This window comes from Eurosta solidaginis, chromosome 4 (genome assembly GCF_040869045.1).
Source record: "Eurosta solidaginis isolate ZX-2024a chromosome 4, ASM4086904v1, whole genome shotgun sequence".
Taxonomy (NCBI): Eukaryota; Metazoa; Arthropoda; class Insecta; order Diptera; family Tephritidae; genus Eurosta; species Eurosta solidaginis.
Window position 1 is genome coordinate 12,079,827 of NC_090322.1, and position 26,578 is coordinate 12,106,404.

General features: G+C 33.1%; 1 protein-coding gene across 16 annotated transcripts in view; it reads left to right on the forward strand.

Moving 5' to 3' along the window:
* LOC137249035 (uncharacterized protein CG43867) overlaps nucleotides 1-26,578 on the forward strand; it is a 404,529-nt gene that overhangs the window by 306,514 nt on the left and 71,437 nt on the right. Inside the window, exons 1-2 of one of the 16 annotated variants that reach the window (XM_067780141.1) lie at nucleotides 17,800-17,950; nucleotides 21,838-22,253. The exons of the other annotated variants lie outside the window; for them this stretch is intronic. The gene's annotated coding sequence lies outside the window, so the exon portion shown is untranslated. Of the gene's footprint in view, nucleotides 1-17,799; nucleotides 17,951-21,837; nucleotides 22,254-26,578 lie in introns of those variants that run through there. 16 annotated transcript variants of the gene reach the window in all.

Consider the following 26,578-nt stretch of genomic DNA (forward strand, 5'->3'; position numbering starts at 1 on the left):
ATTGACAGTTTGGGTTCCACCACTTTGAACTAACACAACACACATGAAACATGCAAACAAAAAACTATAGGGAGCGTTGCAAAAATGAGAGCGCATATAAAAAGTGCAGTGAGCATTTCTTGCTTTAGGGCGCCTAAGCGCCCGAGTGAATACAATTCAAAGCAAACTGAACGTAAAGAGAATTTGCAACCCCTTTTTTCAGTCGATATGTTCATACAATTGCTGTCAAAGTGCCGCACCACACTAACAACAAAAACAGTATAGCGTGTAAAAAAATTCAATTTTTTTTTCTCAAACTCCAACATGAAATTTTACGCACAAACGAAATGCTGCCAGCGAAATTGACAAAAAAAGTTACGTAAAAATAACAAATAAATAAATGTCAATACATAAGTTTGTCGCGTGTATACATTGACCACACTGACACATGTCATTGACAGCTGACACATTTTGTGTTGTTGTTGCCTTTGTTGTTGTAGTCAATTTTGATTTTGCATTCCGTGGTGTATCTTTCACTGAGCTTTTGATTACTGTTTTAGTGAATTGGGTCGTGCTGCTGCAGATTTGGAAAGTTTTACATAATCGGAAAATGTTATTAGAAAAATTTTATATAAAAGAAAAAATAAAAATACTTAGAAATTTTAATTAATTAATTGTTCGCTAGGCAGATATTAAAATATATGTAAATAAAAGGAAAAAAATTGCTTTTTGGTTTTTTAAGTTGAAAAGAAATATTTTTTATTGGCTTTTAAACAATTTATTAAACGAAATTTTTTTTACATCATAATTTTCTTTATTTTTGTTTTCTTTAAACATTTTCTTTATAATTTCAAATTTTCTTCCACAAATTAATTTTTCTGTAAATTTCTAAAGAATTACTTTGTTTAATTTCCTTCAAAATAGCTGTGCTGGGATTAAAAACAAGCTTTGTTTTTATTTATTTTTTTTAACTGGCTTAAAAAATTATTAAAAAAATGTTTTTTAATAAAAATTTTTTATTTGTTTTAGATTCAAAACATAAATTTTTGTCACATAATTTTATTTTTTTTTTTTTTGTTTAACCATTTTCTTCTATTTCAAATTATTATTCCAATTTTTTTTTATTTTTTTTATGAATTTCAAAAGAACACAATTTTATTATTTCCTTAAAAATAGATATCCAGCATTAAAAATAGTTTTTATTTAAATTTCTTATCCCTCTTTATGTCAATTTCATTTTTAAATTTTTGTAAAATTTTCCATAATTTTTTATTTGTATTTACTCAGTTTTTATTTATTTCTTTTTTTAACTTTTTTTGGTAAAACAATTTTTTTTTTTTCATATTTCGGACAACTTTTTATTCTATTTATTGGTAGTTTTTTAACACTTAGATCGTTTTTCACTATTTATTTTTTTACTTCAAAAAATTACAAATTATTTTGATTGAATTTTCTTAAAATAAAATATATTTTTTCTATAATTTTTTTATATGTACGTCGAGCATTTTTTTAGTTGCATGCATTTTTATTTCATAAAATTTTATTTATTTTTTTCTTAAAAACTTCGCAACTTTTTTTTTAAGTTTTCCTTCAAAAATAGTGTGCTCTCTTCCGCGCTTAACTTATTGTGGAGTTTTATTATTCTTTTATAAATTGCTTTAGATTTTCAAACACTTCTTTGATTAGTTTGCATTTCTCAGTTTTTGTTTTTCTTTTATTAAATTTTTTTTTTTATTTTTGGCTAAGCATTTCACAATGGTTTACGGTTTTTGATACTTTTTTAATTTTTCCTTTGCTATATTTAAATCTTTTTTTTTTTCATTTTACAAAATTTTTTTTTTAATATAATAGATATTATCTTGAAAGTTTTTATTCATTTAAAAAAAATGTATTCTGATTTGCCAAAAAATACATTTTTTTCTTATAGAAAGAGGCTTTAAAGATATATTTTACTAAAATTTTTTTCAACTTTTAAATTTTTTCAGCCTTTTTCTAGTTTGGTTCATTTCTTAATATCTTTGATTTTTTTTTTTGTAATACCTCTTAAATATATTTAAAATTTTATATTTTTTTATTTTTATTTCAAACAAATTTTGCCATTTCATTAATCTCAGCAAAATTTTTTAACACTATAACCTTTTGTCTTTGTAAAGTTTTATTTAGTGTGTGGCTTTGCTCTTTACGTTTTTTATTTATTTTAATTTTTAAATTGTTTAAGCTAGTATAATTTTAAAATCTCTGATTTTCAACTAGTTATATATACATATCTAATATTTATTATCAAAATATAAATTTTTAATATTTAATAACTAATATTTCTATTGTAACCCAAAACTCTTTTCAATAAGTTTAATGTAATTCATTGATTAAACTTCTATTTAGCTTCGACCTTTTTTCCTTCACCTAATTTAAAGCATATACACTGAAACTTGAAATATATTCTTTGGTGTTTTTTTATAAATTATTTTTATTTAATTGTGTAGCAGTTCTATTAAAATTGTAACTTTTCATATGTAAAATAAACTTTTTATATTTGATAAACTTTTATTTTTTATTTTTATTGTTTTAAGGACTTTTTTTATTTTTTCTTTTTTGCTTTAATTTCTTTCCAAAGTTTTTATCTTTTTCGGTTAATAATACTAATTTCTAACTAAACTTTCTTTAAATTTCCTGTTAAAATTTTCCTGTTAATTTTTTTATTTAATTAAAACTTTTTTGGTTTGCTGGGTTGAGCTTATTGGTCGTCTAAATAAGCAAAATTTGTTTTTGTTTAATTTGTTTCAACGCGTTTCAACGCTTCATGCGTCATCCTCAGGAAGCTATTTATTGAAATATTTTATTAGTTTAACAATTTTTTCCACAATTCTTTAAAATACAACTCTTTAAAATTTTTTTGTTTTAATTTTTTTTTTGGCTGTAATGTTTGATATTCATTCAAAGCAATTTCAAGTCAAAAAGAAATAAAAAAAAACTTTCAAAAAATTTATGATTGTGTTAAATTAGTGCTGGTTGCGAAATGTACAATCAAAAGTGAGCTTAATACAGAAAATACAAATAAAAAACTTTAGTATGAACTTTAATCGAAATAGAAAAAACAACAACGAATTTTTGTAGAAAATCATATTACTTAAAACTGAAATTGACAATCATTTCAACACCGCTAACATCTGCCATTTAACTGTGACATATCAACAAAGCACGACTGACGATCTGTATACGCTAAGTAAGATTTAAACAATTATTTAACAAATTATATTTAACTAAAACTTAAAAAAAAAGACCAAAAGTCTCAGAAGTCGTCCAAATATTAAAAAAAAAATATCAACGTTCGCCGCCACACATATGCTCAAACGCCAAAAAGTAGACAACTAAATATATTTATGAACCACGCATGCGCCTCAATACGAGAACGAAAAGGTATTGCCAACCCCAACACTATTTCAAATGTCAAACGCCAGCAAGTGAATGTAAGACAAAGAAGAAAAGAATTGTGAAAAAATGTGTAGTTGAAGCAGCTGAAAAATCTGTGTGTGATTGATTAAAAGCAGCAAATTTTTTTTAGAATGAAAATGTGAAAAAATTTCATTGTGCGCCTAAAAATGCGCTACAAGAGCAGAAGGAAAAGTTTACTCAAACGAACTTTCTTAAGGCGTGAAAAAATTGTTGAAAGAAGACGTGTACGAAGAAAATGCGTGCAACACTTGGCTGTGAATAAAATGAAGCCCTACACTTAGGCGCATTCCATCATCGCCCCACATACACAAAAAAAGTTGTAGAATAAAAGGCAAAAGCAAACGCAAACAGCAACAACTACAAAGTACAACGAAGCAACGAAAAGCAAACAACAAATACTATACAACACTACAAAGCAAGCAGTCAACGCGCTCTTTAGCATCCACATAGTCGTTCCACAAAGTAACGTTGTTTCACATAGGGAGAGAAAACAACGTTTTATGAATGGACAACTACAGGAAGAAGGTGGGTGTAATTTTAATGATTTCTCCGACTCTTTGTTTCAGTTGCATGTGGCTCCTAAAATAGGCTGCATATATTAGGGGTTAATTGAAACAAGTGTGTATTTTTACATATGAGTTAAAGTTTTGAGGTATGATAAATATAATAAAAATCCTCTCTTTTAAATTTTTCTGCGGTACTAAGCCTAAAGGTTACCTTAACCAGTTTCCTTTTTTACGCGCATTTTTGCTTAATTTTGGAGTATGCGGAAATACGTATATTTTTTCATTGGAAAAAAATAATTACTTTCTTTTGCTTTATCAAAAATTAAATTCCAACGAAATAATTTTTTATATAAATTTACACCAAAACCAATACTTTTCTTGTGCGCTCATTAGCTTCGAATGTCGAAATCGTTGCATGCTTTAAGGATTTAAGTAATATTTGAATGCGATGATAATGTTATACGTCTGACAAAATATTTTTATTCTTATATCAATTGACCCTGCGTACGATTTGGATGATCTGATTTCATATTCCACTAAAAATCAACTCGAAAATTCTTTTAGAATCTTCGAGAGTTTTTTTATTATTACAAATACAAACAATGAAAGGTAAAAGAATAAGTTTTACACAATTACTTCTAAGCTAGTGGACGAATGCATTGGAGTCCTTAATGATCTGTGAGCCAAAAGCAAGGTTTTGTTAGAATGGGTTCCCGGGCATCAAAGATATGAAGGTAATGAGCAGACAGACTACCTAGCCAAGCAGGGTGCTTTAACAGCATTCTATCGTCCAGAGCCCTTTTGTGAACTCACAAAAGGAAACAATAAGTAATTGGGAATCAAACCAGTTCAGACAACACTGGATTGAATGCCCCTGGCAAGAACAGGCCAAATTGTTTATACTCCCTGGAACCAGAGTTTCAGACAAACTCCTTAATCTAAGCATAGTCCTCTAAGTCCTCTCACTTGGTACTATAGAGGAACATTCTTTTGTAATGCGTCACTCTGGCAAAGCAGAATCTCTCCCATCTAGGTTGCGTGATGCTTAATCCCTTTATGATATGAAGTAAAAACCCTTAAGGATTCTTAAACTCATTAAAAGCCTCCATATACCGTAATTACCTGCAAGGTAAATCACGATAGGTCGCAGTGCATTGAGGCCTTATAATAATAATAGCATTACCGCTGAAATGCCTAAAAGTATGCAGATGTATTTCTAGCTTCTCGTAGAGATCGTCTCCTCATCTTCTGTTCTCATGTATCCATTCCTACCTACCTTTTCTCATTTTTTTTTTGATTTTTGATCTATTTGAAACTATACGGTATACATAGGTGTATTAATCAATTTTCTTATCAACACCTAAAAGTATGCGATTTTTCTTCCGATTTTTTTTAAATGTGTTCTCCGGATTCTACGTCGCTTATAAAATATGTTTCCATACACATTTCTCTGGGTTCTCTTTTGGAATTAACATCTAAGAAAGGGATAGGAAAATTGAATGAGCGGATTAAGGTAAACTAGAAAATGCAAAGGGGAGAGGAACTATGAGAGGAAGAAGGTTTATAGGTGGATAGATGAGAGAGCCAGAACAATGTCCGTCGGGTCTTATCATACGGCTAAGAGTATTTAATGTTTCTCAGGGTTAGACAGAGCTGCTTAAAATAAAGTTCTGTTAAGGCAAATTTTTTTATGAAAGGCATACAGTTACGGAATATTTTATTCATAAATTATGTAGATACTCAAACGAATATTTTTCGAAAACACCTTTCGATCTATTTTACATAACTTTCGTGATACAAAGCATTAAAGTGTTTTCTAAGATTAATGAAAAAATAATGGTTGCTTTTTTTTTGCTGCTATTTGTGTGCACGCAGCTGTATATGGTCACTCTGCATACAGAAGAAAACCAACAAACACAATAAAATAGACAATCAAAGAACTAAATCAATTAACGCCAGCAAGTGAAAAGCTGTGGCTTATCTTTTCAAAAGACAAATAGAAAATGAAATAAAAGTAAGAAAATAATACAAATTCAACGAAATGTAGGGCACAAACGAGAGTGGGAAATTTATCACATTGATATATAGCTGGCGGGGTCTACTCAATGACGAAGCGTGGGTGTTTGTGGATTAAATGTTGAAATGAAGCAAATTATAGTGGCATCGTATTACAAAACATACAAATATACAAACACACAAACACATTGTCAAAATTGCATATGCATTTCTCATCATATGTTTAGTTAGATAAACTTAATTACCGATACCCTGTAGGAAATACTTATGGACGTAGCACTTAAGAGTCGCAGTAGCAATTTTTTTGATGTATATTGGAACATTTTCCGTCATCACTTGTCAAATTTGGTTTCGAGACAAATCGGTTTCGGCGTTGTGCATCATCAGTGTCCATTTTCGTTCTCATCATCATCATCTGTCGGAAAAGCAACAAAACAAAATAAAGCAATTTTTTTATTTGGAATATCTTTGCATTTTGAACTTTTCTGGTTTTTAAATACGATTTGACTTCAACAAGGGGATCAAAAATGTAATCATTGTATAGTAAAACGTTGTCACTTTTGCAAATTGCCACAAATTTCAATTCTGTTTTGACCAACAATTCCATATATTCTTCTTCAAGGGGACATTTTTTTTACATTTAATCACATCAATCCAAAATTTAAGTTCTTAGATATAACTCGACTCCTACGCCCACTATCCTTAAAAATTATTATTCTAACTGACTCCAAAACGATCTTAACTATCGAACTTTAGCTCAATCTATTAGCTCGTTTTACCAGTAGCAAACAACGCGAAAAAATTGCTATATTTAAGTATAGACGATTTTTATACATATAAATGAAAACTTTAACAATTGCATCGTTAAAAGAATTTCCTACACGGTGACTTTACACTTTGTGCGCTGAGTGATTGACCCTTTAGCATGTTGCAGTAAGAAACAATTTGCTTCCCACATAAGCACACAAATAAATGCATGTGCGTGTGTTTGTGTGTGTATGTTCAATTGTAGTACAACTTAACTGCACAACGTTGACGTATGTATGTCACTGATTGATTGCCTTTAGTAAGCGCGCAAAGAAATTGACTTATTTGCCCTGCATGCCTCTCGCACCTCTTGCACAGTCACTTAATCAGTTTGTGCCTTAGTCAATCACTTCATCAGTTCATCCATTGCCTTGTTGTATTGGCAATCAGCAAAATGATCGGATTTACATTCGCGTGCTCAGGCGCCTCCGAGCAAAATGAGTTGTGATTTTCATTTCATTTCCACCCACGTTTGAATATTTCTATTAAAGTTGTACAGAAGTAAACTTGAAGAAGTAGATTTGATTTCATTTTACATTTCAATTGTAATTCGATTTTTTCCCGTTGTTTTTATTTTCTAATTCAATATACATATGTACATTAGGGCGGGTCGATTTAAAAATCGCTCATTGCTCTGTGAAAATCATATTCTAGGGATCAAAATAAGAAACTTTGCCGAAGGAACCATACCTCTAAAACGAATTCTGATGTCCCCCCCTTTGGGTCGAACTTTTGGGTAGGGGCAATTTCAATTCTACCTGCTGTGTCTTGTGGTGGCTTAAAAAAAACAACACAAGCAATTTTACGATCTGCAATTGTGTCACAGTGATACCTTCATTTTTTAAAACGGTTGAATAAAAAACCCACACAACTATGTTTACGACATGCAAATGCATCACAGTGATACCTTGGTTTTAAAAGGGGGTTGTAAAAACGCCAATTTCTAATAACCTTTTTTAATTTCTTTTCTATTACTAAGTTAAATTCATTTTTTCATTTACATATGTTCTGACTAAATAAATTTTTAAAGAGAAAAATAAACTCCAAAAAGAAAAAACATAGGCTTTTTAAAGTGGGATTTTTCAAAATTTGCCCCTACGACCCAAAGGGGGGGGCATCACAATTCGTTTTAGAGGTATAGTTCCTTCGGCAAAGTTTCTTATTTTGATCCCTAGAATATAATTTTCACAGAGCAATTGGCGATTTTTTTGCCTCCCCACAAATCGACCCGGGCTAATGTACATATATTTGACCCTATGGGTGGAATTTGATTTGTCCTGCATTCTTTATTTGATTGCTTTTTGTTTATTATCAATTGTAAATTTTAATATAATAGTAGTTTTTCCTATTTGTTTTCTTGTAACTTTTTAATTTTTTTTTACCTTTATTTATTACATTTTTATACTCAGTTGAGCAGAGCTCACAGAGTATATTAACTTTGATTGGATAACGGTTGGTTGTACAGGTATAAAGGAATCGAGATAGATATAGACTTCCATATATCAAAATCATCAGTATCGAAAAAAAAATTTGATTAAGCCATGTCCGTCCGTCCGTCCGTCTGTCCGTTAACACGATAACTTGAGTAAATTTTGAGATATCTTGACGAAATTTAGTATGTAGATTCCTGGGTGCTTATCTCAGATCGCTATTTAAAATTAACGATATCGGACTATAACCACGCCCACTTTTTCGATATCGAAAATTTCGAAAAATCGAAAAATTGCGATAATTCATTACCAAAGAGGGATAAAGCGATGAAACTTGGTAGGTGCGTTGAACTTACGACGCAGAATAGAAAATAAGTAAAATTTTGGACAATGGGCGTGGCACCGCCCACTTTTAAAAGAAGGTAATTTAGAAGTTTTGCAAGCTGTAATTTGGCAGTCGTTGAAGATATCATGATGAAATTTGGCAAGAACGTTACTCCTATTACTATATGTATGCTTAATAAAAATTAGCAAAATCGGAGAACGACCACGCCCAGTTTTAAAAATATTTTTTTTTAAGTGAAATTTTTACAAAAAATTTAATATCTTTACAGTATATAAGTAAATTATGTCAACATTCAACTCCAGTAATGATATGGGGCAACAAAATACAAAAATAAAAGAAAATTTCAAAATGGGCGTGGCTCCGCCCTTTTTCATTTGATTTGTCTAGGATACATTTAATGCCATAAGTCGAACAAAAATTTACCAATGCTTGTGAAATTTGGTAGCGGCTTAGATTCTAGGACGATAACTGTTTTCTGTGAAAAAGGGGAAATCGGTTGAAGCCACGCCCAGTTTTTATACTCAGTCGACCGTCTGTCCTTCCGTTCGGCCATTAACACGATAACTTGAGCAAAAATCGATGTATCTTTACTAAACTCAGTTCACATAATTATCTGAACTCAGTTTCTATTGGTATAAAAAATGGCCGAAATCTGACTATGACCACGCCCACTTTTTCGATATCGAAAATTACGAAAAATGAAAACAGTGCCATAATTCTATACCAAATACGAAAAAAGGGTTGAAACATGGTAATTGGATTGGTTTATTGACGCAAAATATAACTTTAGAAAAAAACTTTGTAAAATAGGTGTGACACCTACCATATTAAGTAAAAGAAAATGAAAAAGTTCTGCAGGGCGAAAGAAAAAGCCCTTGGAATCATGGCAGGAATACCGCTCATGGTATTACATATATAAATAAATTAGCGGTACCCGACAGATGAAGTTCTGGGTCACCCTGGTCCACATTTTGGTCGATATCTCGAAAACGCCTTCACATATAAAACTACCACCACTCCCTTTTAAAATTCTTATTAATGCCTTTAATTTGACACCCATATTGTACAAACACATTAAAGAGTTACCCCTGGTCCACCTTTATGGCGATATATCGAAAAGGCGTCCACCTATAGAACTAAGGCCCACACCCTTTTAAAATACTCATTATCACCTTTCGTTTGATACCCATAATGTACAAACGCATTTTAGAGTCAACCCTGGTCCACCTTTATAACGATATCCCTAAAAGGCGTCCACCTATAGAATTAAGGCCCACTCTCTTTTAAAATACTCGTTAACACCTTTCATTTGATACCCGTATCGTAAAAAATTCTAAAGTCACCCCTGGTCCACCTTTATGGCGATATCTCGAAAAGGCGTCCACCTATAGAACTAAGGCCCACCCACTTTTAAAACACTCATTAACACCTTTCATTTGATACCCATATCGTAAAAATTAATTCTAGAGTCACCCCTGGTCCACCTTTTTGGCGATATCTCGAAAGGGCGTCCACATATAGAACTAAGGCCCACTCCCTTTTAAAATACTCGTTAACACCTTTCATTTGATACCCGTATCGTAAAAAATTCTAAAGTCACCCCTGGTCCACCTTTATGGCGATATCTCGAAAAGGCGTCCACCTATAGAACTAAGGCCCACCCACTTTTAAAATACTCATTAACACCTTTCATTTGATACCCATATCGTACAAATTAATTCTAGAGTCACCCCTGGTCCACCTTTATGGCAATATCTCGAAAAGGCGTCCACCCATAGAACTAAGGGCCACTCCCTTTTAAAATACTCATTAGCACCTTTTATTTGGTACCCATACCGTACAAACAAATTCTAGAGTCACCCCTGGTCCACCTTTATAACGATATCCCGAAAAGGCGTCCACCTATAGAACTGAGGCCCACTCCCTTTTAAAATATTCATTAAAACCTTTCATTTAATACCCATATCGTACAAACAAATTCTAGAGTCACCCCTGGTCCACCTTTATGGCAATATCTCGAAAAGGCGTCAACCCATAGAACTAAGGCCCACTCTCTTTTAAAACACTCATTAACACCTTTCGTTTGATACCCTTATTGTACAAACGCATTTTAGAGTCACCCCAGGTCCAGCTTTATGGCAATATCTCGAAAAGGCGTCAACCCATTGAACTAAGGCCCACTCCCTTTTAAAATACTCATTAACACCTTTTATTTGGTACCCTTATCGTACAAATTAATTCTAGAGTCACCCCTGGTCCACCTTTATGGCAATATCTCGAAAAGGCGTCCACCCATAGAACTAAGGCCCACTCCCTTTTAAAATACTCATTAACACCTTTTATTTGGTACCCATATCGTACAAACTAATTCTAGACTCACCCCTGGTCCACCTTTATAACGATATCCCGAAAAGGCGTCCACCTATAGAACTAAGGCCCATTCCCTTTTAAAATACTCATTAAAACCTCTCATTTGATACCCATATCGTACAAATAAATTCTAGAGTCACCCCTGGTCCACCTTTATGGCAATATCTCGAAAAGGCGTCAACCCATAGAACTAACGTCCCATTCCCTTTTAAAATACTCATTAAACCCTTTTATTTGGTACCCATATCGTAAAAATTAATTCTAGAGTCGCCCCTGGTCCACCTTTATGGTAATATCTCGAAAAGGCGTCCACCCATAGAACTAAGGCCCACTCCCTTTTAAAATACTCATTAACACCTTTTATTTGGTACCCATATCGTACAAACTCATTCTAGACTCACCCCTGTCCACCTTTATAACGATATCCCGAAAAGGCGTCCACCTATAGAACTAAGGCCCACTCCCTTTTAAAATACTCATTAACACCTTTCATTTGATACCCATATCGTACAAACAAATTCTAGAGTCACCCCTGGTCCACCTTTATGGCGATATCTCGAAAAGCTGTCCACCTATAGAAGTATGGCCCACTCCCTCTTGAAATACTTTTTAATACCTGCCATTTGATACGCATGTCATACAAACACATTCAAGGGTTACCCGAGGTTCATTTTCCTACATGGTGATTTTCCCTTATTTTGTCTCCATAGCTCTCAACTGAGTATGTTATGTTCGGTTACACCCGAACTTAGCCTTCCTTACTTGTTTCAATATCTTTTGAGGTACTCTTTTAAATCTTTTATTGTTTTTGTTTGATAATTTTTTTATCTTTTTTTAATAATTCTAATTTGTTTTTAGTAGTTGAATAGTTTTTTTTAATTTTTTTGTTTGTTTGACATTGTTTGAAGAATATTCTCTCATATTCAATATATTTTTTTTTTTCATTTTTTTATATAATTTGCTTTCTTATTGTTTTGTATATATTTTTTAATACCTTCTTTAAACTGATATTTTGAGGATAAATTTTTTAGTTTATTGTATTTTTGATAATTTTGCATATTTTTTTAATAATTTTTATTTTTGACAATTTATTTTTGTTCAAAATCTTTTTGGTGGTTTTTCTTTTTAAACATTCTTTATGTTTGGCCTATAACTCCTTTTTTGAGGGTCTGGAGCCACAGTTAGGAACTGAACTTCGTCCGGTTACTGGTACATCTACCCTATATAGGGAAAATAAAAATATTCTTGCGCATTTTCTTACCTTCTGAATACCTCGCTTTAGTCGGAAACCGTACTTTTGGAAATAAGGCTAAAATTACATATCACAATTTGGTCGGCTTAGTTGAAGACAGTACGACCGATTTCCATAATCTCCCCATATTTTTGAAGTTTGTTGCACTGTGTAATTGTTGCACTGCAAAATTGAGAATTGCTCGTAGTAAAGTCTTTACCAGCGAGCAGTATTCGACATTCTTTTGCTGTCTCACGGGCCCATGCCAAACGCTCCGTTCAAATACAGCCTAAAGTCCACCTGCCTGCAAATCGTCCAATATGCACGGTTCGCATAGCATCCAAGATTAGGAGGAAGGCAGTTTTTGGTCAGTGCCGCCGCTTTCATATAAAGCGAAACGGCGTAAATGCAGGCCTCAAAACCGCTCAGCCCCATAGTCCGACGCCGTGAAGTTGTGCTAAGCCCTCACACAATCGACAAGGTGCCTGCTATAGTGAGCGCAATAACATTTAACAACAACAACTAATGTTTTTTATCCTATTATTTTTGGTTGATCATTTTGAGCATATTTTTATTTCATTTTTTTTTTATAATTTGTTTCTAAGTTTATGCTTGCAGATATTTTGACAATTTTTTGTTTGTTTCTATAATTTCTCTTTAGTTCATAATTTTTTTTTATCGATTGTGAAATTTACATCGGTATCTTCATGATAAATTTATAAAATCATATCAGCTGCGCCTAAAAGCCTGCTATATTAATCCCTTGAGTTACCGGAATCTGCTGATTACGTTTGACATTATACTGGAAATTTAGCCAAAAATTGCATACATTTAGGCGTGCACAGTATTCGTGTAGGTTTTGGTGGATATCGAGCTTCATACTGTTTTCACACAGAAACTTAATGATCTCATTTCACCTGCTAATGAAATCGTAAATTTTTTGCTTTCACACAGAAGTAACTGCTCGATTAGTATGAAGGATGAGACAGACAATCACGGCGGAACAAAAAAATTCCATGTACTTGTAAATTCGATGGACAAATGTCAAAATCGTACTGCGCCGGTAGTTGATGTATCAAATCAAATAAAAAAGGTTATAATCAGCTGTTCGATGCGGCCACCTTGTATCGTTCCGCCATGCAGACAATTTGCTTTGAAAACTAAGAAACGGAAACGGAAGCGGAACGCTGCCAACAGAGTTGCATTGTGCTTTTGACTTCATTAGGCATTCGATTAGCTACTAATGAAATAATAATATATTCGAATTTTGTAGGGAAGATTGAGCTCAATAAGCGTCTTAATGTAGAAAATTGCCTTTATTATTCAATAAGCCGTCTGTGTGAAATTAGTATTAGCGTTAACAATTTACAGAACTTGGAGTGGGTTAAAAATAAAAATAAATGTAAGGCGCGATAACCTCCGAAGAGATCTAAGGCCGAGCTTCTCTTCCAATCTGCGTCGTGCTACTCTTGATTTTCTCTACAAATTGGCCGCACGGGACCTACATACGTGTTTTATGCCGACTCCAAGGCAGATGAGTTTTCACTCAGAGCTTTTCATGGCAGAAATACACACGGAGCGCTTGCCAAACACTGCCGAGGGGCGACCCCGCTTAGTAAAATTTTCTTCTAATTGAAAAACCTGTTTGGCCGACCGTACCTTCGATTTTTTTTTACTAGGGCTTATCGGTTCTCTAAAAGATGGAAGGTTACAATGTCGCACATGGTGAGATAAAGCAGAAGATTGAACTCGGTTACAAAGAAAGGAACGTTTTTGTACGCTCAATTCTTAAAGCAAAAGCTACTACCCAATGCGTTAGCACTCGCTTTATAATTTAGCCAAATTTCCTTTCCCTTTTTTTAAGCATTTTTCTTAAAGAAGGATACAAAGCAGCTCTACAGCAATTATTTTTCCTTAAAGACTAAACAATAAAAATTCCAAAAAAGTTGGCAGAAAGACATTGCGTGCTTTACTTATTTATTCCTCATTTTGAAAGAACAATACAGAACAGCTGGGAAGATAAATGTGTCTATACAATTGAACTAACAAGTAATCCAACAATTCGACTACACAACAACAACAAAACAGCATAAAAGCCAAGTACCAAAGAACTGACATTCTAAGATTAAGACTTTTTTTACACGCATACAAAAGTTTACACATGTACGGTAAAAGAAAATTAAGACACATGTTCGGTCGCACCACAGTCGCACGCAATTTTTATAAATTTCTTTCTTTGGCATATCCGAAGTTTTTCAATATTTAATATCCACCTTGCTACTGCTGCTACTTTGATTCCTTTTGTTTCTCTTCAATGAAGTTGTTTTTCTATATTTGTGTATTTTTTCATCTTTTTTGATTCTAAATGTTGTATTTTCTTACTTCGCTATTTCACGCTGCTTTATTGCTTTTCTTTCTTGTCAATACATACAAGCATAGTGAAGACTCATTGATTCGCTGCCTTGCCGGAAGTGCAATTGACATTGTTCGTTAGATGATGTACATCGTCGCTTTGCTCTTAAAATCACCGCCCCAACCCCCTCACTCATAAAAAATGTAATAGTAAGGAAAAACTTTGAAAAAGCTGTTCAATTTATTGTTAGCCAAAGTCGTTATATGTTTTTGCTCATATACGATGATTCATACCACTAGCATGGCGCCTAAAATTCGGCTTCAAATGTGCGAGAGCAAATGTGACTTTTTTAAGTCTGGTGTAAGTTTTTCATTCGCATTTCTACTATGCCAAAATCGTTTAAAAAGCATTAGCTCTTTAAATAAAATATTTTCATACTAAAAAAACTCTTTTTTATGAAACAACCTGAAAAGGTCGGGTTAATATGGTCCAGGAAACTATTTGGCAGACAATTGAATAAGAATTTTGCTCAAACTAAAACTAAAAATTGAGAACACAAGCCCAAATACCTAAACAGTGAGTTAAGAAAAACGTCGCCTAGAAGTTTGCAACATTTACTTGCACTTCATAAGCTCAGTGAGTTATGACTATAACACATAAGCACGAAAAATTTCTGAGACGCCCAACTACGATTATAGACTGGAGGATATAATTTTTTTTTATGTCCTTGATGGTGTTTGGTAATTTGAAATTTTCCTTTTCCAGTGTAGTCTTTTGGGACTTGAGACTTTACAATCATACTGGTTGGTCCACAGTAAGTCTTTTGCTCCACTCTCATATTCCTCGATTTTTCTCTGGTGATAACCCAGCGGTGGTCGTACGTAGCTTTCCGCCTCTGAACCATTCCTGGTCATCTCGTCTGCAAATTCATGCTTTTTCAATATCGCTGCTCCCCAGCAAAAGGAAACATTTAGTTGCCTTGTGGACGCCAGCGAGGTTCGACACCTCCGCACGATATTCGACCTTATCAGATTCTAGTCACTAGATTCTAGCTGTCGACAAAGATAGTTACATTGAAGTCTGGAACCGTCCTATCCTGGAGCAGTCCGTGTGCTCTCTCTATAGCATAAATCTCCGCCTGGAAGACTCTGCATAAGTCAGGAAGTAGGTCTGATTGATTACTTGAAAATGCTTTGAGTACATTACAGCTTCAATTCCCGTTTATATTTGCATTTAATCAGACTCCAAATATTTCCTCCGATACAACTTCATTTCTCAGCTGTATGACTAATATTTTGGCTCCACTTCTCATGTTTACTACCAATAAATGGTCCATGGAAACTTGTCACACTTTTTTGTTGTAATTTAAATTACTATTTGAACATTGGCTCTTGCTGTTTTTATGCCTTTCGCTGTAGGTATGTGTCATCACCATCATCATGGCGCATATGCGATGAAGCAACAAAACCAACCAGACGTCGAGACTCTTTGGCAGCCAAGTGATGATTTTAGAACTTGGCGCGCAGCAGCCGAGACGTTATGGAAAGGGAAATTCGTAAAAATTTATTGAATATTTAAGTGTTGATATTCGTTTAAATTGAACTCAGCTGGTGACACAGTTCGAGTATAATGTCGACGAAAATTGAAGATGGAGATTAGGGAATAGAAACCCCCTTAGGGAATAGAAATACCCCTAAGATAGAAAGGCGGGTAAGGCGTGGGTTCAAGCGCGGGGCTGTAAAGTGTCGAAGATTATGTGTAGGTCTTACAACCTTAGACTAACAAAGTTGCTTCTATCATTCAAAAGAGAGGACTGTAGACTCATGCCGGTTATTCTCACTGGACACTGCCTTCTGGCGTCACATACCTTTAAATTAGGCTTGGTCAGTGTTAGCAGATGTAGGAAGTGCAGGTTGGAGGAGGAAGCGATGGAGCAGGTTTTGTGCTCCTGCCCTGCGCTTGCCAGGCTAAGACTGATACAGCTGTCAGATCTAGAAGCAGCAAGTGGCTTAAGTCGTAGAAAGCTTATATTATTTGCCAAGAGGACGGGGTTATTTTATAAAATAGGTCCTGGTTTTTGATAGGGTTTTTCAGTTTAGTCGTTAAAACAAACTTCTGTTAACACTACGGACTCATTCAGTTGATGTGAGGTCCTCATGAGCCGGCCAGTTCAACCTAACCTAACCTAAGATAGATATGTAAATGTTTAGAAATTCTAATATACTTTCCTTGCCCACTTATACGGGTGTGGTTTTCAATTCCCTAGCATAGCATAGACTTATAATTCGCAACATGTTTATGAAATGTTTTTAATATGGCAGACAACTCAGAAAATCTGGTATTATGAGCGAAAACCCGCGCCCATTGACTTTATCATATATTTTTTCTAGAAATAGAACTGAAGTGAGGGACTCACTTATCAGAATCTCGGGGCACGCCACATGTTCAAGCTGCCCCATCACTGTGATTTCATGCAAGCGTGAATAGCCTCAATTACGGTTCTGGTAGATGACATGCTAGCCAGTGGCACTATGTTTAGGAAGCTCAACATTTTCTCAACTAGCCAAGCGCCAGTTAAGTCTCTTAACTATAACTTGCTACGATTGCATCGTTTTCGAATGTCTTGTACCATTTTCAGATTAGTATCATCTGGGTACAGCCTCATATCAATGTCCTGGCAACTGTCCTGCGGACTTTTAGCCTGAAATAGGAACTTGTGTACCAGAATTTTCGTGTATCCACAAACGCTTTTCATTAGATACCAATCCAATTGGCCATAAGAACTTGAATGAAATGGATTAAAACTTAAACTCCCATCTAAAGCTGTAACTTTAGAATAATGTGCATACATTATATATATATGTACAAGTGTAGAAAGAAAAAATCAGCCCAACACCAATCCTCTCTCATTTTCTTCTCTCCCAATATTTACTTTCTCACTTCATACGCACAGTGCTCTTGACTCTCCGGGAAATATCTAAAAAGTAGCATCCCTGCATAAAATATCAATTTGAATTATATTTTCTTATATATGTCGATACTAGTGTAGCTAAAGTAACAACAACAATTGTGTGTGTTTTCGTGCCAGAAATATTCCAAACACTCGCTCGTCTATTATCTACTTTTCCTACCTTTTGCACAAAATAAGCGCCTCGTATTGTGAGCGTTTGTTGTGCTTTTCAGCCGGCGTCTGGTCTCCTGCTATCACGACAAGCTACACGAATCCAATTGGAACTTCAATGCGTCAGTCTGAAGTTGTTGGTTGCCTTGTCGAGTTTACTCGTTCGCAAGTGAATACGTGTTGCAAAACATTTTACCAAAAATGTGATTGTGAAAAAGAAAAAAAATTAATTTTGAAAGATGTATATAAAAACTGAAAAAACAATTATTTTTTGGAAAAAACTGTGATTTTGTGAAAAACTAAATTACTTAGTTTCGAATTTTTATTGGAAAAACTGTGTATGTAAAAGTTCTAAATAATAAGTTCTAAATAATACTGCACAACCTTAATTTATTATTATTTTTGTAAATATTTATCTTAAGTAAAAAAATAACAAAATTAAAATCTGTTAATTTTGTAAAAAAATTCAATGTTTAAAAAAATTTTTAAATCACAAAATTTAGCAAAAAGATACTCTTTGTCAACCGCAAAACTTTTACGTTAAAACGACAAAGTATGAAAATTTGTTTGTTTTACAAATTTTAATTTTAAAAGGCTCATAAGTTTAAAAATGCTTGATTCATAAAAATAAAATAAAATAATAAATTAGCAATTAAACTTGCAATAAAAAAAAAAACTTTTGAAAATTCAAAAATTGGACTGTAAAAAAAATTAAGACTGTAAAAAATTAAAAAGAAAAATTTAAAACTTAAAAAAAATTCTGAATTTTAAAAAATTTGACTGCCAAAAAATTCTGACATAATGACATAAAATGTAACAAATTCAACAAAAATTTAAATTAAAGTTACTAAATAAGAAAAATCATATCATTTTTACATATAAAATTTAAAAGCCAGTGAAGACTAAAATTTTAAAGCTCTGTGCTCCTAAAATAATTTAAATAAAAATTAAATTAAATAAAATAGTTTAAAAAACTTTTCCTGGTAAACTTTAGTAATAATAACAAAATATTGTTCATTATTATTATTATTTTTTTATTAAAAAAAGTATTTAAGATTCCAATAATATTAAATCTAGAACAGCAGTCCAAAAATACTAAAATTTAGACAAATTAAAGTTTTGATCTCGTGCTATTTGAGAAATCAAAAAATTCGAGCTGAGGTAGTCGTACTGTACTTTTTAGATTTTTTAAAAATGTATTTACATGCTTAGGTTTATTTTTTTCGTTTTCATGGCTGTTCTGTTCCTTACAAAAAATTTTATTTTCCAAGATTGTAGTACCTGGACTTGAATTTGAAAAATCTAAAATTTAAAACTTGAAAGTTTAGAAATTTTAGAAATTTGAAAATATGAAAGTTAAATAAAAAGCTGTTTCAGCTTGTCCGTAAAATTCAGTACAAAAATTTCTGTTTTACTTTCTCATACGTCACCCAGGACGATACCATTTTTTCGTACGTATAGCCAATTCCTGAATAAAATTTTAACAATCTTAAAGTTGAAAATGGTTTTCTTATAAACAATTTTAAATTTAAATTATGAAATTTCGAAAAATTATACAAAAAATTTCAGTTAAACAACTCAGCGCTACAAACAAAACAAAAAAATTTTTGGGAATATTTGTTTTTTTCGTTTCAAGAGGATCAATAAAAGATAAAACATATTATTGTGAAAACATTTTTTTAACAAATATCTTTTTTTTTATTTAAATAATTTACAAATTGACGAATTTTCTTTAAAAGACACTTAATATTTTCTAATTTTAAAAATTAATTGAGTAAGAACAGAAAATTTGAAAAAAAATCTAAAATTAAAAAGTATTTGATGAAAAATTTTGAAAAAATTAATTGTGCAAAACAACAAACATATGTATTTAAAAGTTAAAAAACAAGATCAGCAGACACATGCATAAAAAAATTCATGCTAAAAATATAAATAACTTATTGAAAAAATAACAATTCCAAAATATGTTAAACAAATAACTCGAGTTATTAAACTGAAACATTTTTTTACTGTAAAAATTTAAATTACAAAATACTTATTTATGAATGATGAAGATAAAAACAAAAATGGAACCAAATTTTATATGAATTTCATTCACACATTTTTACATATGAATGTACCTACAAAAAACTTTAAATTTTAATTTAAAGCTTTTTAAGTCACAAAATATAAAAAGTATACTTTCGGAATTTGAGAAGTTAAAAATTTCAATTTTGACAGTTAAAGATATTTAAATTTGCTATCTGAAAAATTATTTACTAAAATTTTTTTTATGAAAAATTAAAATTAAACATTTAGAAGAAAATATTTCTTAAAATTTTTGTTACATATTTGAAATTTGTTTTTTTTTTTTTACATTTTTATAATGACATCAGTTCGAAATATTTCAAAAAGTTGTCAATAATTTTTTATCTGCTGCATCCAAATCGTGTTAAAAAGAATAAAAGATATTTCATAGTTTTTTTATCTAAAAAATTTCTACCATAAAGCCAAAGTTGTTTTAGAATAATAAACTCTTATTAAATTTTTTTATATTTAAAATAAAATTTAAAAAAAAACCTAATAAAATTGTTGAAAAATTTAGTATTTGGTCATGAAATGTTTCATAGTATCATTAATTTTTTCTTAGAATGAATTTAAAAATTTGTTTACTTCTTTCAATTTTTTTATTTCGATATTAAATTTTTTTAATAATAATACTTTTTTTTAATAAAGACTATATCAGTATAAGTACTTGCTGTAGGATTCTCGATACTCCACTTCAAAATATTTAATTAATTTTTCTTTATACAAAATCTTATCATATCAACCGCTTCAAAATGAAAGGAAACAAACAAAAAAGAGGAAATATAAATTTAGTTCAAACAACTGTTCGCTTAAAATCATAAAATTAAAACAATTCACCTAAACAAGCAGTCACCCCTATGACAGCCAGCAACCCTCTTTCAAGTTGACTTACATTACATAAATGAGTTAATGTTTGTATATATTTATAAGCACATATGTATACTCATATGCGAATGCATACAACCTATGTTTGGCCGAAATTTAACCAAAATTTAGCCTTGCGCCTACAAATATATTTCATTTTTCGCAGCGCCCGCAGTACAGAAAAATACGCACCCTCGGATATGTTGCATTGTGTTGAACCACCAAAGCAGCGTACGCGTCATCATAACTGACACCTCATATGATATTCGAGGAATAACAAAAATTTACAATTAGTCACCTCGTTTTCAGCTTTTTTTTTAGCTCACTCACCCTCGCAGACCGAATTTTTAGCCCTTGCACTTGGTATGCGCTGATTATGGCTATGCACTCTTACCTCCAACCCTTAAAGCCAAGGCCGTCAGCTTTGCTATAACAATAATAAACATAAATAAAACCTTTTAATATATGGCATATACTATTCGACTAACACCCCTGTTTTTGTTTGTTATTATTATTATTATTATTATTTTTTTTTTTTTTTTTGAATTGCGTCAATCTCTTCTTTTCTAATACTTTAGTCACTTGCGTTTTGTTTGTTTCCTCTTAATTTTTCTCATTGTTGGTTCGGTGTTTGTTATTGTTTTCAGGTTTCTTATGGGAAACGTATTTTCCAGTTGGAAATCAGGGGTGCAACATTTTGTATGTCACACGTGCATCGTTTGTTAGCCTTTTGTTGCCTGTTTGGTAGATTTATTTTTAGTATTTTCAAAGATTTTTTAGAGCAAAGATTCTTGAAAATCACAAAATTAAATAATAAAAATAAAAGAGAAAATGAAAATAATTAATTTAATTTACTTTACTAAAAAAAATTTAAAAAGAGTTTTGAACATAATTATTAAAAAGAAATTTTAACTAAAATAAAAAAAAAGAAAAATATTGGAAAATATTGGAAAATTAATAAAAATTTAGAAAATTATTTTCTAAAAAATTAAATCGTAGGCATTAAAAAAAAAATAAGAACGCAAACAAAAATAAAAAATATAAAAACAAACATTGATCAAATTAATTAATTTATTGAAAAAACCTACGACAGTAAAACAAAAAATTTAATAAAAATAAAAACGTATAAAAATTTTGAACATAAATATAAAAAAAGATAATATAGAAAAAAATATGAGTAAAACTTTAAAGGAAAATAAAAATGCAAATTAATAATAAAAAAACACTAAAAAATATATATTATTATTACTGAATTAACTAGAAACATTATTTAGAATTATTTACAATTTTGCAGTAAAAAAAGCTAAGAGCAAACTTAAGCCACAAAAATTAAGATTTTCAACTAAAAATATACAAAAACAAACCAATCATTTTTATTTATGAAAAAAAGAGATCATTACCAACAAAAAAAAATAACAGTAATGCCATATAACTTTTAAAATCAAAATTAATTGGTTATTAGCAAAAAAAAAACTTTCAAAAAAAGTGCAAATCAACAAAGAAGTGTTCTGAAAATTGTGAATTTGATGTGAACGCATTGTACAAAACAAAATATTGCAAAAGAAAGCTTATGAATTTTTAAAGCTAATAGTTCAAATTACCGTTTTCATTAAAGTTTGCGCAAAAACCGGAAAAAAATGCCACTTCCGCTTTTGCCATCAGCTTCAGCCGCACTTAAGTGCCAAGCAGCAACAAATATGATTATGAAATGTAGGTAAACATATTATTTCAAAAAGCTATAAATTTAACTCAAACATTATGCGATTAATACATTTATGTTTTGGTTCAGCAAATCTGACTGCCACAATTATGACCAATCTTTGATTGCGAAAACCATATATATGGATATAAAGTAATACATTCTACCTATAATGCAACCCTGCTGGACCAGCGTCGCTTTCAAGATTCTATGAGCTACTATACCTAAACAAAAAACATTATTTAATATTTCAGATGTCCCAAAGGCGTTGAGTTGATTAGTTCTGTCTGGATAGATTTTTATGCCGTTTGGCCTCTCTAACTTGGGCAACATAACTTCTGTGTCTTATTTGTGTTTAACAAACAAGCGTGTGTGCATCTTGCCGAGTTGTTCGTTAATCAACGACTAAATCACCACCACTACGCTGATTTTACTCTTACCCACACAGCCACAATTTCAATTTTGGCGACTACTGATGTTGTATATGTTTTCGTTTGAAAAATATTTTGCTGTAAACTTTGAAATTAATATTTTCAAAGTAGTAAAGCAAACAAAACTACGGTAAAACCAACAGCAAAAAACAAATCACTTTTCAACGAGTTTTTACGCTTAATTAGGCACAGCGACTGTAAATCATGTCTCCCCCAACTAACGGTCTCACTCCCATATCAACAACATAATAAAACAAACAAAGAACAACTAAGAAAAAGTTTGAGGAACGAGTGAAAAACTCAGACAAACAATGTAAACACACCGGGCAGTGGGCGCACCCCGTAAAAGTTCTAAACTTCATTCAAGCAGAAAAAGGTGTGCGGGACGAGTATGGTGACAGTTGAAGTTGTTATGGATAAGCCGTGCTTTGTATGCAAACCTTTGAAGATAATTGCTTTGTTTAATTTTTTTCTTTTGATACTTCTATTTTATTTTTTCTTGTGATAACTGTTTGTGTTGTTTTGTGATTATAATGGAAATTTTCTTTGCCTTTCGCTTGGTCAGTCTTTATCGATTTAAAGACTTCTAGAAACTTGCCAATTTTGAGCAACTTTTTTATAAATAAGTTTTATTTTCAATTTAAATATTTGTGTAACGCATACAGTGATATTGTTTTCTAGCTCTTCTAACGGTCGATTAAAAACTTTAACGCAAAAGGGACCGAGTTTGAAAAAAATTTAAATAAAATAATAAAAAAAAAAGTCATTGCTTGCAAATTCCATGCATTGGTCGCATTGGCTCGCTCCATTTATTGCAGCCGCTCTCGCCCCAACGCAACATTCCGCACATCACAACAACTTTTTATTGAATTTTTCTCAACTTAACGTTGCCTTTGTGTCTGCCACTTCCCTGCAAAAATCGCGAGTCTCCATGCACGCATGTACTCGCTATGGACCAACCGAGTGCTCCAAAATTAACCCCAATTCATAAATCGCGAGTACTCCATGCACGCATGTACTCGCTATGGACCAACCGAGTGCTCCAAAATTAACCCCAATTCATACAAAGAATATGGTCCAATTAACATTGCGATGTCCTAGGACTGGGCCATATACTCCAGCTCCGCATTACATCAGAGTAATCCATGGAGTACCCACAGTCCAATAAACATCGTGTAGTGATTACAATCGTTAAAAATGTGCAATGATCGGCTTACAATATGTTCGTGTAGAAACATGAGTTGGTCCATTGCTGCATTAGGTTAGGTTGAACTGGCCGGTCCATGAGGACCTCACATAGACTGATTGAGTCCGTAGTGTTACCAGAAGTTTGTTTTAACGACCAAACTGAAAAACCCTATCAAAAACCAGGCCCTATGTTATAAAATAACTCAGTCCTCTTGGCAAATACTAGAAGCTTCCTAGGACTTAGGCCACTTGCTGCTTCTAGATCTGACAGCGGTATCACTCCTAATAGTTGGAGTCTTAGCCCGGCAAGTGCAGGGCACGAGCACAGAACGTGCTCGATCGTTTCCTCGTCCAACCCCAACTTCCTACATCTGCTATAACTGACCAAGCCTAATTAAAAGCATGTGACGCCAGAAGGCAGTGTCCAGTCAGAATACCCGTCATGAGTTTACAGTCCTCTATTTTTAATGATAGAAGCAACTGTGTTAGTCTAAGGTTGTAAGACCTACACATAATCTTCGACACTTTACATCGCCGCGCTTGAACCCACGCCTTTCCCGCTTGCTCGATTATGTGCACCTCTCGCCTTCGCTTAATCTCGCCCAATCTAATTGGGACGTCTACGGAGCAAGCTTCAAGGGATGCGCCCTTTTTAGCTAGTTCGTCCGCTTGTTCATTCCCATCTATTCCCATATGCCCTGGGACCCAATATAGATGTATGCTTCTCCCTGTCCCGATTCTCTCCAGAGACTGCTTACACTCTAACACGCATTTAGATGCTGTGCTATGCGAGATTATTGCCTTAATTGCTGCTTGACTGTCAATATAAAAGTTAACACGGTTGCAACTTAAGCTATTCTCTTCCAGGGTTTCTACTGCTTTGGTTACGGCTAATATTTCCGCTTGGAAAACGCTACAGTAATCCGGCAGCCTGTAGGATCTGCTTATTTCCGGATCAGCGCAGTATACCGCAGACCCTACTCCTTCCACTACTTTGGAACCATCGGTGTACACATGTATCGCCTCATCCGCCATTTGCGCACCCTTGCGCCAACCGTCCACCTCTATTGTGGCCTTAAGATCTCCCTCGAAGCGCAGATAGGAAATCAGGTAATCTGTTCGTCTTGTGATTGATGACGCTATACTACTATGGCCATATGGTCGGCGCTCAAGCTGCCCTGAAGCACCGAGCCTGGTTGCGGTCGTTAATGCTTTGTTCTTTGCTACCAGGTCTACAGGTGGAATGTGCAGAATGGCATACAGTGCAGCCGTCGGGGTTGTTTTCAGGGCTCCCATAATGCTAAGCATCGATAGTCTGCATACCCCCTCTAATTTTTTGAGGTATGTTGTTTTTTGTGGGGCTTTCCACCAAACAAGAACTCAATAGTATAGAATAGGGCTTACAATCGCTGTAAAAACCCAAAGAGAAAGAGAGGGCATAGGCCCCACGGACACCCCAGCATTCTTTTACATGCACAGAGTGCCGTTGAGGCCTTCTAGACCCTCTCCTCCACGTTGAGCTTCCATGACAGCTTACTGTCTAGGATGATTCCTAGATATTTTGTGCAAGGTTTCTCCTGTAAGGTCACCCCTCCTAACTTAGGCCTGGTCCAATTTGGGACCTTGTACCTCTTTTTAAACAAGACCATATCCGTCTTCTCCGCATTGACTTTCAACCCGACATTAGATGCCCAGGTATGAATATCCCGAAGCGCCCGATACATCAAAGAACTAATCGTTGGAAGGTACTTTGCTACATTACAGTGGAGTATAATGGTAAGTGGACCACATGATCCAACGATTTTTGCAGGGTTTGTGTTCGGACTGCCATAGCGCGTAGCCGTTTTAATTACACTCAACTGCGAGCATCTATCATAATTTCTCCATTAGCTTATGACCATGCCTGTTTTTATTTTTATTTCCTTTTATTTAGCCACTTTATAATCGGGAGTGAAAATTAACCAAATGCATTAAGCTAGAACTCCATAACAGAGTCCACTCTGTGTAGCAAGACCTCAAGACTCACCTAAACCATACATTGAACTCAGTAAAAGGTTACTTTTTAAAAACTTTATTTTTATTATTTTTTCTTTTAAATTTTTTTCCTATTTTGTTTCAACTTTCTCTTGTTACTCCTTGAAATTAGTTACATAAATTTAAAACTGTGTTATCTCAACTCTACCAATAAGAGGCTAGTGGGGAACAATTAAAGCACTTTTTAGACGAAAAAGACTAATTGCGGGCCACTACCCTTAGGGATTAGTCGTGGGCAAAAATTTTTAATTTACAACTAGAAGTTTTCGACTAATATCAAACTTAAAAAAATCAATGCAAGGCAGATGAGTTTTCACTGAGAAGCTTTCCATGGCAAAAATACACTCGGAATGTTTGCCAAATCACTGCCGAGGGGCGACTCTCTTTCAGGCAGTGCTTTAAGTTTTAATTGAAACTTCCGATATATTCGCGTATGGGACGCTGTTGGTTGAGGCTACATACTTCTATTATCTCAGCATTAACAGTGTTGGTGGTTCTTTAATAGGACAAGAGTAAATATGACGGTCATTAGAACTCATCTCAACAGAGTTTCCCAAGGTTTAGTAAGCAAGCCACTCTGCCCGACTTTCATATAGGGAGAAAAATCAGTTTCCAATGTTACCATGAGAACAAACAAGAAATCTTTTCAATACTTGTGTTTCTCTTTAATCCCTGAAATATTT